Genomic DNA, 16,435 nt, shown 5'->3' with positions numbered 1-16,435 from the left:
CATTGGTTAGGCAGCACACAAAAAAAGCTTTTTATTAGCAAGAGCAGATCAGGCCGGTGCTCAGGGTTGGAATATGCAGCCTAGTTTTATTAACACCATCCCAGCAGCTATCTTAGAAATATAACTTTGCTCTGTGCTTGTCTGAGCATGCACTTTGCAGCCTATAGCCTATAGGCTATAGCTCATTTGATTGAGACCATACTAAATAGCATATAGGTGCACTTGATATTGCACGCCCAGCAGAGAATCAGAGATGAGGGGCGGCATCGGGCACACATCGATGCATAGCCTAATAAGCTAATTCTAAAACAATGAGAAATATTGAAATGTCATCAATTACAAATGACATGACCCTCCCCTGGACTAGATTTTAAAAAATACTAAACCCCCCCTTGACGGAAATTGAAAATAAATCATGATCCCCCCCCCCCCCCCCCCATTTCCTCCAGGTAACCATTCTGTAAATTTCGATTAATCCCTAATCAGATTAAAATATTGTGACTGGTTGTGTTTATGCCACATAAAAAAAAAGGTAATACATTTTAAAACTTCAATGACAAATATTTAGGCTATATTGAAGCATTAGGTTCTAGGTGTGTGAGAAATAGCCGTTCGGATTGGACAGGAGGCAGAGCACAGGTAAAACTTTCCTGAATAACTGGGCCTGCCAGGAGCATATGAGGCCACTTTAGACTTGGGAGAATGATGATCTGCAATAGACAGCGCATCTCAGTATCAGATGTAAAAATACAGCCAGACTGGCCTGCCACTGTGCCTTTCTAGACCTTGTAAACTGTTGAAAGTAGACTGATTCAAATGGAATGAAACATTCAAATCACAGGGCTTTTGCACCGTTATTCAAATGACATTTTCACTGCAGCCTAGAGTAGAATTTTGTACTCACTTGAAAACAATAATGCAATTATTCATTGCATTTTGGTGTTGTAGGCTAGTCTAGGTAGAATAATAGTATTGTCCCTAAAGAAGATCAATAGCATCTTTGAAAGCTTTAATGTGTGGTATGATTGCTAGTTAGCCTATTGCAGATCTGGACAAACGATCCACCTACCACTATTATCACTATTAATGGTGGATAGAGGGCAGAATAGACAGTTAGACAGCTAGACAATATTGACCTGTGGTATGGTAAAAATAAGCACGCGGAAAAGCGTAGAACAGTGGTCACGATCAATTTAGCCACAGATCTCCCAGTCCGCAGGGTAGGTGGAGTTCGTCTTTTCAGACAAATGAAATGCTTCTAAATGGGAAAACGTAGCTTACCTGGTGCGCAAAGCTTCTGAATCAAGTGCACCTACCGCCAACAGCGCAACATGGATTTAAAAAAGGAGTCTTTATCGTTGGCTTTCTACACTGGCTTAGTGCAGGGAAGTACCAAAACGCCTTGATATAGGGAAGGCACATGCAAGCAGATGAGTAACTTTGGCTAGGATGGAAAAAAGTATACTGAACAAAAATGTAAACGCAACATGTAAAGTGTTGGTCCCATGTTTCATGAGCTGAAATAAAATAATGTTCCATACGCACAAAAAGCTTATTTCTCTCAAATGTTGTGCACAAATTTGCTTACATCCCTGTTGGTGAGCATTTCTCCTTTGTCAAGATAATCCATCCACCTGACAGGTGTGGCATATCAAGAAGCTGATTAAACAGCATGATCATTACACAGATGGACATGTGCTGGGGATAATAAAAGTCCACTCTAAAATGTGCAGTTTTGTCACACAACACAATACCACAGATGTCTCAAGTTTTGAGGGAGCATGCAATTGGCATGCTGACTACAGAAATGTCCACCAGGTGTGTAACCACACCAGCCCAGGACCTCCACATCCGGCTTCTTCACCTGCGGGATCGTCTGAGACCAGTCACTTGGACAGCTAATGAAACTGAGGAGTATTTCTGTCTGTAATAAAGCCCTTTTGTGGGGAAATTTCATTCTGATTGGCAGGGCCTGGCTCCCCAGAGGGTGGGCATATTTTTTATTTTTTTATTTTTTTAGTCATTTAGCAGACGCCCTTATCCAGAGCGACTTACAGGAGCAATTAGGGTTAAGTGCCTTGCTCAAGGGCACATCGACAGATTTTTCACCTAGTCGGCTCGGGATTAGAACAAGCGACCTTTCGGTTACTGGCACAACGCTCTTAACCACTAAGCCCTCCCAAGCCCACCCATGGCTGTGCCCCTGCCCAGTCATGTGAAATCTTAGATTAGGGCCTAATGAATTTATTTCAACAGATTGATTTCCTTATATGAACTGTAACGTTGAAATTGTTGCATGTTGCGTTTATATTTTTGATCAGTATATAGAGTGCATTCGGAAAGTATTCAGCCCCCTTGACTTTTTCCACAGTTTGTTACGTTACAGCCTTATTCTAAAATGGATTAAATTGTTTTTTTTCCCTCTCATCAATCTACACACAATACCCCATAATGACAAAGCAAAAAGAGGTTTTAGAAATTTTTGCAAATGTATTAAAAATAATATCAAATGTACATAAGTATTCAGACCCTTTACTCAGTACTTTGTTGAAGCACCTTTGGCAGCGATTACAGCCTCGAGTCTTCTTGGGTATGACGCTACAAGCTTGGCACGCCTGTATTTGGGGAGTTTCTCCCATTCTTCTCTACAGATCCTCTCGAGCTCTGTCAGGTTGGATGGGGAGCATCGCTGCACAGCTTTTTTCAGGTCTCTCCAGAGATGTTTGAACGGGTTCAAGTCCAGGCTCTGGCTGGGCCATTCAAGAACATTCTTGAACTTGTCCCGAAGCCACTCCTGTGTTGTCTTGGCTATGTGCTTAGGGTAATTGTCCTGTTGGAAGGTGAACCTTCGCCCCAGTCTGTGGTCCTGAGCACTCTGGAGCAGGTTTTCATCAAGGATCTCCACAGCGTGATGATGCCACTACCGTACTTCACCGTAAGGATGGTGCCAGGTTTCCTCCAGATGTGAGGCTTGATATTCATCCCAAATAGTTCAATCTTGGTTTCATCAGACCAAATAATCTTGTTTCTCATGGTCTGAGTCCTTCAGGTGCCTTTTGCCAAACTCCAAGTGGGCTGTCATGTGCCTTTCACTGAGGAGTGGCTTCCGTCTGGCCACTCTACCATAAAGGCCTCATTGTTGAAGTGCTGCAGAGATTGTTGTCCTTCTTGAAGGTTCTCCCATCTCCACAGAGGAACTCTGGAGCTTTATCAGAGTGACCATTGGGATCTTGGTCACCTCCCTGACCAAGGCCCTTCTCCCCGCGATTGCTCAGTTTGGCCGGGCGGACATTTCTAGGAAGAGTCTTGGTGGTTCCAAACTTCTTCCATTTAAGAAAGGTGGAAAATGGAGGACACTGTGTTCTTGGGGACCTTTAATGCTGCAGACATGTTTTGGTACCCTTCCCGAGTTCTGTGCCTCAACACAATTCTCTCGGAGATCTACGGACAATTACTTCAACCTCATGGCTTGGTTTTTGCTCTGACATGCACTGTCAACTGTGGGACCTTATATAGACAGGTGTGTGCCTTTCCAAATCATGTCCAATCAATTGAATTTACTGCAGGTGGACTACAATCAAGTTGTAGAAACATCTCAAGGAAGATCAATGGAAACGGGACGCACGTGAGCTCAATTTCGAGTCCATAGCAAAGGGTCTGAATACTTATGTAAATAAGGTATTTCTGTTTCTTATTTTTATTAAATTTGAAAACATTTCTAAAAACCTGTTTTTGCTTTGTCATTACGGGGTATTGTGTGTAGATGAGGAAAATTTTTTATTTAATCAATTTTAGAATAAGACTGTAACGTAACAAAATGTGGAAAAGGGGAAGGGGTCTGAATACTTTCCGAATGCACTGTATAGTCCAACCTGCAAAAGAGTGAATGTAAACCAGGGAAAAAACGCACTACCCTCCCCTGTGCCCAATAAAAAACCACAGAACCCTCCCCAAAGCAAAAAATGTTACTTAGACAACCCTCCCCTATTTTGCCCCCAACCCTAGTAAATTTCTAACTGTCCCCTAAAGAAGCAAGCTTTGAGGCACAAAATAAAACATAAAATATACACTACATGATTTCTACTTCTCTCTCCTCGCTCCACAGCGCCACATGCAAACATGTGAATCTATGTGGAGGCATGAAATAGAAAAGCTAAAAAATATTCCTGTCCGAGCTATCGCTGTAAGCACTACATCATGTTTATTAACACTCCTAAATCATAGCCTGTAGGGGGGATGGGTGGTAGGATGAAGAGACTGGGGCCGATATGACCACTCCTCCTGGGAAGCTAGCATGCTGCAGAATGGCCCGACATGGGTGAGCTCATCTCAGAATCTCACAATGGTCGTGGGTGACAGGAGGGCAGAAAGGTTAAAACTCACAGAGCGTTTTTACTCCATTTTTATGTCCTTTTTCCTTCCCTCTCTTTTTCCACAGTCTGCTCCCCCTTTCTCCTGCTGACCATGTATGCAGGCCCTAAAACATGTTCATAATGAATAATGTTCATGTTCATAATGAAGCTTCCTCTGAGTGGGAGGGCCGGGAAGCTTGAAGGTAGAACTGTATTAATTGCCATGGAGTCTTTCTCTCTTTCCTTCTCTCTCTCCCTCATTTCTCTTTCCCACTGGCTAGGACAGGAACAACATTTTTCCTCTATTTTTGAAAGCAGGGATAAATGACAGCGGTGCATTGACCCCACACAGAGAGCAAACCAAAGGGGTGAAACTATACCCTCCACCTCTCTCTCTCTCTCTGTCTCCAAAGCCACAGAGCTCCATGCAGCAGTAGCAACTCCAGGGCCCCAGGCAGGGCTCTCTGTGTGGGCCTGAGAATAGGCCCAGGGAGCCAGGAGCAGGGTGCTAAATTCACACACATGCCCCTCCAGCACCACACTTCCTGCCACTCTATAACCTCTGTCTGTAATTACGGCAGGTTGACGTTAACTGTCACAAGTCTTGTCCTGGAGGCAGAACTGAGCGATTTCCTCTTAGATAGGCCAGTTGCAAAGTCAAAATTTGCTATATTGTAAAAATTTATGAAAACAAAAATGAACTTTTTTGTCTTAATTTAAGGTTAGGGTTAGGCATTAGGGTTAGCAGTGTGGTAAAGGCAGTGTTGTGTTCGAGACCACCTAAAGCGAGACTGAGTCAAGACCGAGAGGGGGGCGAGGGGTTCAAGACCGAGACCAGGAAAATGCGAACCCAATTCAGGACCATGATTTTAATTGTGTCAAATCACCACCATAATAAGAGTTAAAAATGTCCTATATTTCTGTGTTCATATTTCAGAAAACCATATGGGAAACTTTGATGGGGGTCGGTCCAAATAAAATCTTAACTCATCATGAGGGGCTGCAGTAGCTCGTGGGTCTGCGTACCCACATCCATACCCACACATGCAGTCAGAGCCGGCCCTATCCTTTTGGGGGCCATTTTCAGAATGGGGGCCATTTTCAGGGCAAATAGAAAGCCACTCTACAAATGATCACTAACCCAAACAGGTCTATAATAGACAAAATATGTTACAACTTCCCCTGGTCTCCCCTTACTAATAGTTAGCGCGCAACTTTCAAACAATTCCCCACACACTTCCCTACCAGCAAATCAAGAAAATTATGACGAGCCCGACAAAGTTTGAGGATATTTTTCAATGAAAGTAAAGGACAGTAATGTTACGAGTAAAGTAGGAAGCCCAGGTTTCAATAGGCGATAAGATATTAATGTGTCATGAAAGGAGTGTGGATATTTGGCCTGGTGAAGCGGTTTTATATGCTGACTGAATAGGAGCTGATAATTAAGATTTTTTTTGCTCTGCTGGTCTTGGCTGATCTCCGGAAGAAATTAGGATTCCTCAAGACAAGTAAAAAATGTATCCAACACAGAGACACTATTACACTGTTACTCCCCACTAACCTAACGTAGCAGGCGTAAAATAAACGCCTGAAACTAGATCCCCTACATACTGGTGTTGACAAGAAGAATAAAAAACTGTCGGGGGAGGTTCTCTTCTGCACTGTTCAACCAATCCAGTAAATGTGGAGGAGGAGTTAAGATGGAGTGTCGTATTGTTAACGTCTAAAAGCGGAAGTCTCATCACAGGTTCTCTTTCGCTTTCTGCTGAAAACCGGAACATCTGGTTGTTGACGACTCGGCAGAGGCTACTCTCCCCGGCTACAAATTGCTGATGCTGCTTTTCTAAATAGGGCCCTGCCCGCCACTACTGCTCATTAGGAACATGATCCTACATGTTCATCGGGGTGCTCATAAAGAATATGCATGTAATATATTATGATATTAATGGATTGAAATCTGCCACACAAGTTCTACCTTGCTTCGTCTTTCTTTGCAGCCTGTGTATAATAAATGCTTGAATTTCGGTCAGTCATAGTGAATTGGTTAAACAAAAATCTGCCGTCTGTGTTCTATTCCTCAAAAATTGGAACTAGTGCATTATTTGTCAAATGATTTCTAACAATGAAACAAGCACCTAGATAAACAGACCTATTTTTATTATTCCGGCTATCCAATGTTGAGAGTGCACCTGTTCATTCTCTGTCTGATACCAAAGGTACCATATCCTCCAGGCTTGTGGACAGGGTTGTGGAGTTGAGGCTAATGAATGGTTTGGACTCATTGCCCTTCATGCCTTGCCTTGGATGGATGACTGGTCTTACGGGGGTCAGGGGGTCAGGGTGAGAGGTGGTGGGGTAGAGGCTGTCCTGGGCTGGGTTGGACTAGGCTAGGCTGGGCGAGGGTCCGGGCTTGTAAGGCCGCCAACACGGGGACCTCGAGGTGGTGAGTGCTCCTCAGCCAGGCAAGAGTTCACTCTGATCATCTGGGCCAATCTGTTCCAGACGGGGTAAATGACACATTATTGGATCCAGACCTGACACGGCCTTTGTGTATATTAGCTACATTACCAGACACCAGGCTAAATTAAGCTTCATTACCTCCCCACCCCTCCCTCCACACAGAGAGAGAGGTTGGGGGGGATAGAGGATGGGAGAGAGAGGGTGGAGGGGGGGAGAGAGGTGGGGGGAGGGGGGAGGGGGGAGAGAGGGGGGAGAGAGGATGGGAGAGAGAGGATGGAGGGGGAGAGAGAGGTGGGGGGAGGGGGGAGAGAGAAAGGGAGAGAGGGGGTGGGGGGGTAGAGGAGGGGAGAGGGGAAAGCGAGAAAGAGACAGAGAGAGAAGAGGGCGAGATGGTGAGAAAGAGAGCGAGGGGGGAGAGAGAGAGGGAGGGGGAGCAAGACAGAGAGAGCGAATGGAGAGCTTTTACCTCGAGCCACGCACAGAGGGTGCTTTCTCCTCCAGCTCAGCCCTGAGCTGAGCTCCAGTCTGTTCCAGCACCACCACACTGCTCTTCTCTTTCCCTCATCCCTCTCTTCCCTCTCTTCCCTCTCTTTTCTTCTCCCATGCAGCCCTTGAGTCCACATTGGGAAACTGTTAAATATAACAGTCCACCCTGGAACACCCAAGACGTTCCCACCCACAGGGATTTTGAGGAAGATATTAGAAACACACGAGAGAGGTTACCCCACCCCATCCCTCACCCCGCTCCGCTCCCCACTCTGCTCTCACTCATCCCTTGGTGATGAAACCAAAAGCCATAAATAGATCTGAACAAGGAAGAATGACCATGGAGGGAGAGAAGATAGATGCTTTATATCTGATTAGATATACGTAGCTACCCACTGGGCACAGACGTCAATTCAACGTAATTTCATTGAAATGACTTGGATACAGTGTTGATTCAATCAGTGTGTAGCCAGTAGGTAGCTACTACCTCCCATGAGATGAATTAGAGGGATGATAATTTTTTTACATTTTGAGAATGTCAGTAGGTGGCTAAATGAAAAGGATGATAATATACCTATACACTATTTAATCAGAAAATGCAAGACATAGGCAAATCTGATATTACCTGATAGTATTGTAGTAGACCACTTTTACACATATCCTTTAGATAGATTCTGTCAAAAAAACAGATCACTAAAATTAGGTTTACTACATAATAGTAAAGTGCAATAACTAAGCCAGCATTATTGGTCTTAGAGTAATATTTAAACTATGAAGTTTCCTGTGGCTTGGATGCCACATGGTAGGAAGCATGCCAAAAGCAGTTGGACGATTCATCACTGGCTAAAACGTTGCCTTATTTGGATGACATACACAGGCACACTCACACCGCACATATCTGGCACCAGTGACCGCTCACTTAACTTTCCATCCCTTCCTTAAACTGCAGACAGGTGTGTGTGTGTCAGTGTGTGCATGTGTGTTCGGACCGGGAGTGGAGTGCCTGTGTGTGACAATGGTCAGGTATCTATTCCACTACTACGCAGTCAGCCAGCCTCTCAGGCTCAGATTCTTCATTCTTAGACCTTATTTGACAAGCCGGCGTCGGGCTACAATCCAAACACGGTCCGTCTCTCAGGCAGGAGGCGACTTACGACTCACAAGAAACTTGTTTTGGTGGCATGAAGCCACACCCGCTGCCTGCTACCTCTGCCGTCGTCAAGGAGATTACCCTGGGTGATTTACAGCCTGCGTCAGCCATATGATCCCCCTCGCGCACACACACACGCACGCACACACACCATACAACCCCTTTATTCTACGGAGACAGACTGACACACCTACTTGACCTCAGCCTATATAGACCATACATAATCACATAGTTAACAAATGGAGCTATTTTCTGACCAAGCTAGTATTTTAATGACAATGGCCATCCATGGGTAACCTGCCAAGGAGCAAGGACAGGGGCCTGGGCCAGCGGGTCATAAACCCCACAAAAACATATACTGTATGTGCCCCCAGGAATGATAATAATAACCTGTGTACGCAAGCATCTGTTAAATGTGCCACCAGGATTACTTTTACAGTAACAGAGTCACAGCTGTAGCTTGTAGCCAGTAGCCAGAGAGAGAAACTACATACGTGTGGGTCACCACATGTAACGTATGAAATAATAACAGCTGGGGCAGAATCTGGGATGGTTTCCTTGACATGAGTGATCTTAAAATGTGGTACGTTTGATGGTGATCTACTGTACCTACAGTGATATGTTTTATATAGACAATTCATTATAGATAGACAAACTGTTATACGATAGACAATAATAGCCATCATACTCACATCAACATTGTTGTTGGATAAAAGGAATATTAATGATGACTAATTTCATGTTGATTACCAGCAGGCATAACTTTCAACAAATAAACCACTTGTTGCTTCATGTACAAATGAACGGGACCTGATTATTTTAATATTATCATATGCTCAAGAGTATCAGCACTGTATCAGAGGGAAGTGAAAAATAATGCCCTCTAAAATTCAATGCATTCAACGAGTGACATCCCTTTAATATCTGTTTTCTCCATCCTCTCCTTCGCTCTGCTTTCTTGTTTGTTTATTAATTAAACTGTGTCCATTATAGTGCACTGGTTCCAGGAGTCCCTATCATGCCAAGAAGTGAGTAAAACGGTAACTTTGCACTTTTTATTGTTATTGAGGAAAGACATTTGGCAGACATTCTAGATACAGGATAGAGATGTGATGTTTACCTTTGACTGGTCTCTCAATTTAAGCAACATAATTTCCCTCTTCTACTCTACTTTTGTGTTGTACTGTACTTTAAAAGTAAATGTTGTTTTACCTATACTGTACAATTTGAATGCAGGAAATGCTGCCTTGGGAAGAAAATACATCTTCCTACATTATGACAATTTAAAGAAAGGTTGGATAGTTCAAAATGGAGTGAAAAGGCAATTCTAGATAATCATGTAAAATAGGGAATGCCCACAACTGAGATTAATTATAGAATTTCATAGTCACATAAATCTATCAGCATAGTAACGTGACAAGAATGAAGCCTCTCTCTCTCTCTCTCTCTCTCTCTCTCTCTCTCTCTCTCTCTCTCTCTCTCTCTCTCTCTCTCTCTCTCTCTCTCTCTCTCTCTCTCTCTCTCTCTCTCTCTCTCTCTCTCTCTCTCTGTCTGTCTGTCTGTCTGTCTGTCTGTCTGTCTGTCTGTCTGTCTGTCTGTCTGTCTGTCTGTCTGTCTGTCTGTCTGTCTGTGTCGGCGAGTGAGATGATCATGAGCGGCAGGCAGCCTGACTCTAAGCTTCATTGTTCCAGCTCATTAGCTTTGATTAATCGGCCTGCATGCTTTCCCATGGTCCCCTCTGCCTGTTGGAGAGAGAGAGCTCACCTTAGAAGGCACAGGGAGTTTGTCCGCTACTACACACAGCTGGGTTGGGGTCAATTCAAATTGAAGTCAGCCGATTCAGGAAGCAAACTGAAATTCCAATGCAAGGTAATTTATTATCAATGACTTTACAGTAAAACTGAAAATAGAAAGTACTGTATTTATTTCACACACCCAAAAAACTTAGTTTTTTATTTTATTCAAATCACTTCCTGATTAAGACTTCAACTCGTATGTAACAGTTGTCTACCTTGTTGTCTGAACAGTTTCTCCGTAAGAAGATATCTGCTCTTCCATATTATTTAATAATTTATAGAGAGCATCAGTTCATTCAAGAGGGGCATGATGAGATGGAACATTTCAGGTTTTAAATTATGATGTGTTTTACCAAAATGTATATTGATTGATAATATAGATAATTTTTCTATTTTACTGTAAGTGCTAGTGCGGTGCCGATACTATTTGAAATGCAATTAACCAGGCTAATCTCATAATATTTCTGTAAGCAACATTTCAAGGATGATTATTACTGTTGTGACGTTGATTATGGAGATGGAGCGACCTACCTCAGGAATATTGTTTTGATAAATCAACCCTCTCTAATCTCTGCAGATATAATCCTTGATAGAAATTACAAAATAAAAAAGGTCTAAGTGTTCACGTGCAAAAATATACATTGGTGTAGGTCTCTTTTAGTTAAGAAATAATAACATTCAGATAATCCTTTTTATCCTTTGTTGAGGCAATGCTTTCCAATCCTTTGATATGGGAACCATCTGTGTAAATTGAGAGAGAGAGAGAGAGAGAGAGAGAGAGAGAGAGAGAGAGAGAGAGAGAGAGAGAGAGAGAGAGAGAGAGAGAGAGAGAGAGAGAGAGAGAGAGAGAGAGAGAGAGAGAGAGAGAGAGAGAGAGAGAGAGAGAGAGAGAGAGAGAGAGAGAGAGAGAGAGAGAGAGAGAGAGAGAGAGAGAGAGAGAGAGAGAGAGAGACTGCTGGATATCCATCAGGGAAAATATTTTAAAGACTGCACAAGACTAAGGAGGATCTCTCTCGCACAAACAAATAGGCCTTCTCTCCAGGGGTACTAAGCTCCCTAAGCACACACAGAAATGGCAGCTAATCTTACTATAATTCTCACCTGGATGAACAAACCCAGGCTACTGATATAATCCATGTTAAAGTATCAAGTGGGTTCAGGCGAGGACTAAATATCCATGGCAATTGTTTTACCCACAGTGGTGTGAAGCAATTATAGATTTAAAGTTTGTTTTGACTTACTGGCTTTTATTTTCTTTTACTTTTTTCTCTGCATTCAATGTTTATTTTTATTTGTACCTAGATGTTTTATTCATTTGAATATTGTAATTTTCTTCTGAAGATATTCATTTATAAACCATGCATGATGCTGTTGTTATTTTATCGTCAAATATTGGTGGCAAGATGTTTAATGAAAAATAAACTACTAGCCTATTCTCTACATATTTTCAAAGAAATATAAAATGACGTAAAACCAAGAGAAGAAAAACAGAAAAACCATTAAGTACCTCATGAAATAATTTCTGTGGGGACCATTGTGCTAGGGTTAACCTGCTCTGTCAAATAAGATATATCTGTATTTACATTCTGAGTCGACTTTGGCCACTAAAGTGAACAGATACTGAACCTTGTTCCGCTATTGTTTAAATCCACTGTTCCAAGTTAATTTGCACAGAAATATGCGCAAAGCTGCAGAGGTTTCTTAATTTCCTGTGTGGGCCACACACAACTACAAAGATCCCTTCGGCTCATGCTAAGAACTGGAGGACTCTGAACCTGAGAAACTGGAATCTGCAGTAATTATTTTTTCACTGTCAAAATATATTTAAACAAAAAACTTTTTCTGTCCGGCTCATGAAGTTCTGACCATGTAATATATTCAAAATAATTCATAGCTTAATTCAATATTTGTTTTTTTTTACTTGGTAATTTCCTCACGCAAAATGTAATCTCCTATGACAGTCATACTGTATACAGGATACTGGAACTTATCAAATAAGGTCGTTTTTCTATTGTTTGTTATCAAGCGATCTGGATTGAACTTCAATTTCACATGTGAGATATTAATTGAGATTTTATGAACAACTCAAAAAGATTTATCTCATTGAGAAATTACAGACAATCCTAACATCTTCAGTAGCCAACAAAATGCCAAGGAAGAGAGGGAAGGAGAGAGACAAAGAGAAACAAATAGAGAAAGAGAGGCAGAGGCAGAGAGAGAAAGAGAAACAAATAGAGAAAGGCCAAGGGAAAAGAGAGACAGCGGGAGCCAGCCAACATAGTTCATTATCTTAAAGGTTCACCTGTGTGTGCAACTGTGCACTCATTTCTTCACTCAATTAGTCAGTGCTCCATCAGTGCACAGGCCCTCCAAGCCAGACCAGCCAGTGAAACCCAACCCATTGGCCTGGCCCACTCGCCCAGGCACCCAGGCCCCAGAAATGCAAAGAACGTGCTGAGAGTAGAAAAGCAGACCAAGCAGGGAGAACGAGGCGATTAAAACAGGGCCACCTGATCCATACCAGCAGTAGTAGCGTGGCCGACCCAAACAGAGCGCTCATTGTCTGTGGCAGTTAGACGCCACCGAGAGCTGCTCTCTGTCGACCCCTCCCATCCCATCCCACACTGCACTGCACAGTCTTCCCACAGCAAACTAAGGTGGTTGCTACTCTAGGTAGGTAACAACCTTACGTTGCCCTGGCTACAAACAAACCAACAATCCATAAAAAATGGATGCTTTTCCACATTTACCTGACCCTCTCCACCCTATGCTGTCCACACACAAATGGACGAAAGGTATGCACTCACACACGCACCCCCCTCCCCCCACACACACACACATGCACGCACACACACATACACACGCCGTATCCAGAAGGCAGCAGACAGGAGTCAGGCAGTGGCGGCTGCTGAATAATTCAAAAGTGGAAATGCATGATTCATGTGGGACATTTCATTTCCACACCTCTAAAAGGCCTCTTTCTACTCATGCACCAAACAGGCCAAGTGGCCAACGGGGTTCAAAGAGCCGGACTGGGCCTGCCCTTCCTAGTCCGCCTCCAAAGGACAAGAGTGGCCTTCTTCTGTGGAGGGGGGCTCCAGTGGTGGTGGCTGGGCTTCCACACCTGTGTTTGCTCGTTACACATTAATTAAGGAGTTGGAGTTATTTTGAGCTGCCAGCACAAAGTAGCTCACTCATAATAAGGAACAGGGGGTGGGTGAAGAATCTTGGCTCCATTTAGGTGTGGCTGGAAAACCTGAACGCCCCAGGATTAGTTTTGAAGGGTGTACACACATATTGCATGGCCATGACTTGCCATGTGAGGTTGCTCACAGCAAATATAAAGATTGAACTTAAAGTGACATTTGATTTGAGGTATTGTTGATGTTGTTTTTACCAGATTGTCAACAAAAATAAAATAGTAGATTCCCTAATTATTTTGTTGATTTCAAGAAAATTGACAAAAAGTAGTTTGGCGATCAAAGCATTACATTTTACATTGAGTAACAGAGGCGGGGGGTTTTCGTCCCTGTCAAAAAGACAAATGATTCAGAATTATTGAGTGTTTTGCCCACATAGTAAAAACTACAGGGACGCAGGGAACTCACAGATGGGCTTAATGCTGACTAAGTAACGAGGAGAGAGAAAGAGCATAAGAAGGTGGAAAGGAAAGAAAAAGGAAAATGGAGAGTTGAGCCAATGCACTGTTACAGAGGTAAGTAGGGGTAGCGAAGGGTCACTGTAAGTGCAAAGAGAACTCAAAGTCAAAACAAACAGTCACTCTGGCTTCTGATGGGACAGCGCTCCCCACTTTTCCCAGAATCCTCTAGCACAGGTCATTTCACTTTAAGTTATGAAAACTAGGGAGGTCAGGAAATATTATGACAAAATGTTCTAGATGTAATGTTATACCAGAACAATCCATATTCTACTATGTCCCATGCAGTGTGATATAGAATAATTTCAATATAGTTTACAATGATTCATGTCAAATTGATCCATGCCAAAATCCATGCCAACATTTTTCATTTCTTGTTTATTGGGAGTTTTGCTTACTCAATATCTAAACTCTATTAATGTGAACATTTCAAATAGGAAAAACATTCTTGCCATGACCCTGGTTTTTCAGGCAGGCTTGCCCAGTGTCAGACCTTTAAACAGGAGACGCTTGTTATTAGAAATCACTGACACAATCCAAATAGAACCCATCTTTATTTAAAACGCAAACTGCTCACATAACGCCTCAACTCTCTCCACACTCTCTCCAGAGTAATTTATTACAGACAGACAGACATTTTGACAAATCGCCGGGCTAAGCGAATTCAGTCGTGGCAAAGTTCAGCTATTAGGCTCCTATGTAAAGAGGTCCCTCCACTGTGAGTGTGTTCGATTTATGGGTGCTCTCAAGCCAGCGACCGGGTTCAAAGCAGCTGAGTGGGGGGGGAGGGGTGAGGATGATGCATGGAGTTTTCACAAATATGGTAGAACACACACATCTTGCTGTAAATCTGACCCGCGCATGAGGGAGTAATGGCAGGCATGGGAGGTGGTCAGTGAGAGGGAAAGTGGTAGGGGTGTGGGGTGTGGGGCGGGATTGAGTAAAGGCTGGGTTAAATAATTGACCTGTCATTTAACTAAACCAGTTTTTAAGTGGTATGTGAATTCTGCAGTAATTTAGTAGGCGTATCAATGTCCATCGAATATGAAATTGTGTGTGTTTTGTTTCTTTTTACAAATTTCATGGTGAAGAAAGAGGTATGCAAACAAATATAGCAAGGTCATCTGCACAGACTTTACCCCACTCACAGGAAAACACAGATTTTCTAACTAGCCTTATTGAATGTTAAACTTTCACCTCAAGCCAATCCAGCCCTAAACACTCTGCAAATATTTAGCTGACATTAAATGGAGTAGTTTTCTGCTACTGTCTGACCATGATAACCAATGTGAGGTGGTTGGCTCAATATCACACTAAATAGATCTGAGAATAGCTGCTGTAACAGGAGGAGAAATTATGAGTTACCTATCTAACCTGTTGAATCATTGCACTATTCATTGATTATTTATCAAACTCTTCTCTTCTCTCACTGGTGGGAACATTCTTAGAATTCTAGCACTATATTGTTCCAAAAAAACTAGGCCTACTTCAAATTTACACACAAAGAAATATGTCAGCAAATGATAGGTTATCAATAGGGGATCATCGCACTTTCCCAGAAGTTTGGTTGGTGCATAAAACCTGTCAGTTCAGATAAGCAAAAAGGTGTGATGCGTCAGCACTCTGAAAGATGTTGCATAAAGCTAACTTCATTTTGAATTTTCTTTAGCAAATCATAGGTTGAAAGGTGAACTCCAAAGCTAGGTGTAAATGTTTTGTTCTTCATCCTTGAGTTCATATATCCATTTCCTTTCATCTACAGTATTTAGCATGAGTAATTCGCTAAGTTGCTAAACCACAGTTATAAATGTCCTGTTTCCTGTTTTTGACCGTGTTCCCACCAGACCTGAATATATTCCTGCCATATCGTCACCAATTGCCACGAGAAATTGAATCTGTGCTAGCAAACTAGCTAGCAAAATAATGATCAATGCTAAATAGAACGAAATGGATGTATGAATTTAAGAATGAGAACCTTCACCTTTCAAACTATCATTTGCTAGCTGAATGTTTTCCCTTACAAAAAAAGATTGCAGTTTTGAAACTGCAGTAAAAGTACGGTAACTGCAGTCGACTGTGGTATTCTGGACGCAGAAGTTCAAATCAAATCAAATCAAATTTTATTGGTCACATGCGCCGAATACAACAGGTGCAGACATTACAGTGAAATGCTTACTTACAGCCCTTAACCAACAGTGCATTTATTTTAAACAAAAAAGTAAGAATAAAACAACAACAAAAAAAGTGTTGAGAAAAAAAGAGCAGAAGTAAAATAAAGTGACAGTAGGGAGGCTATATATACAGTAAAATAAAGTGACAGTAGGGAGGCTATATATACAGGGGGGTACCGTTGCAGAGTCAATGTGCGGGGGCACCGGCTAGTTGAGGTAGTTGAGGTAATATGTACATGTGGGTAGAGTTAAAGTGACTATGCATAAATACTTAACAGAGTAGCAGCAGCGTAAAAAGGATGGGGTGGGGGGGCAGTGCAAATAGTCCGGGTAGCCATGATTAGCTGTTCAGGAGTCTTATG

The sequence above is a fragment of the Coregonus lavaretus genome, assembly GCF_964263955.1.
Source record: "Coregonus lavaretus genome assembly, chromosome: 19".
Lineage (NCBI taxonomy): Eukaryota > Metazoa > Chordata > Actinopteri > Salmoniformes > Salmonidae > Coregonus > Coregonus lavaretus.
The sequence above is the reverse complement of the archived record's forward strand: the minus strand, read 5'-3'. Positions refer to the sequence as shown.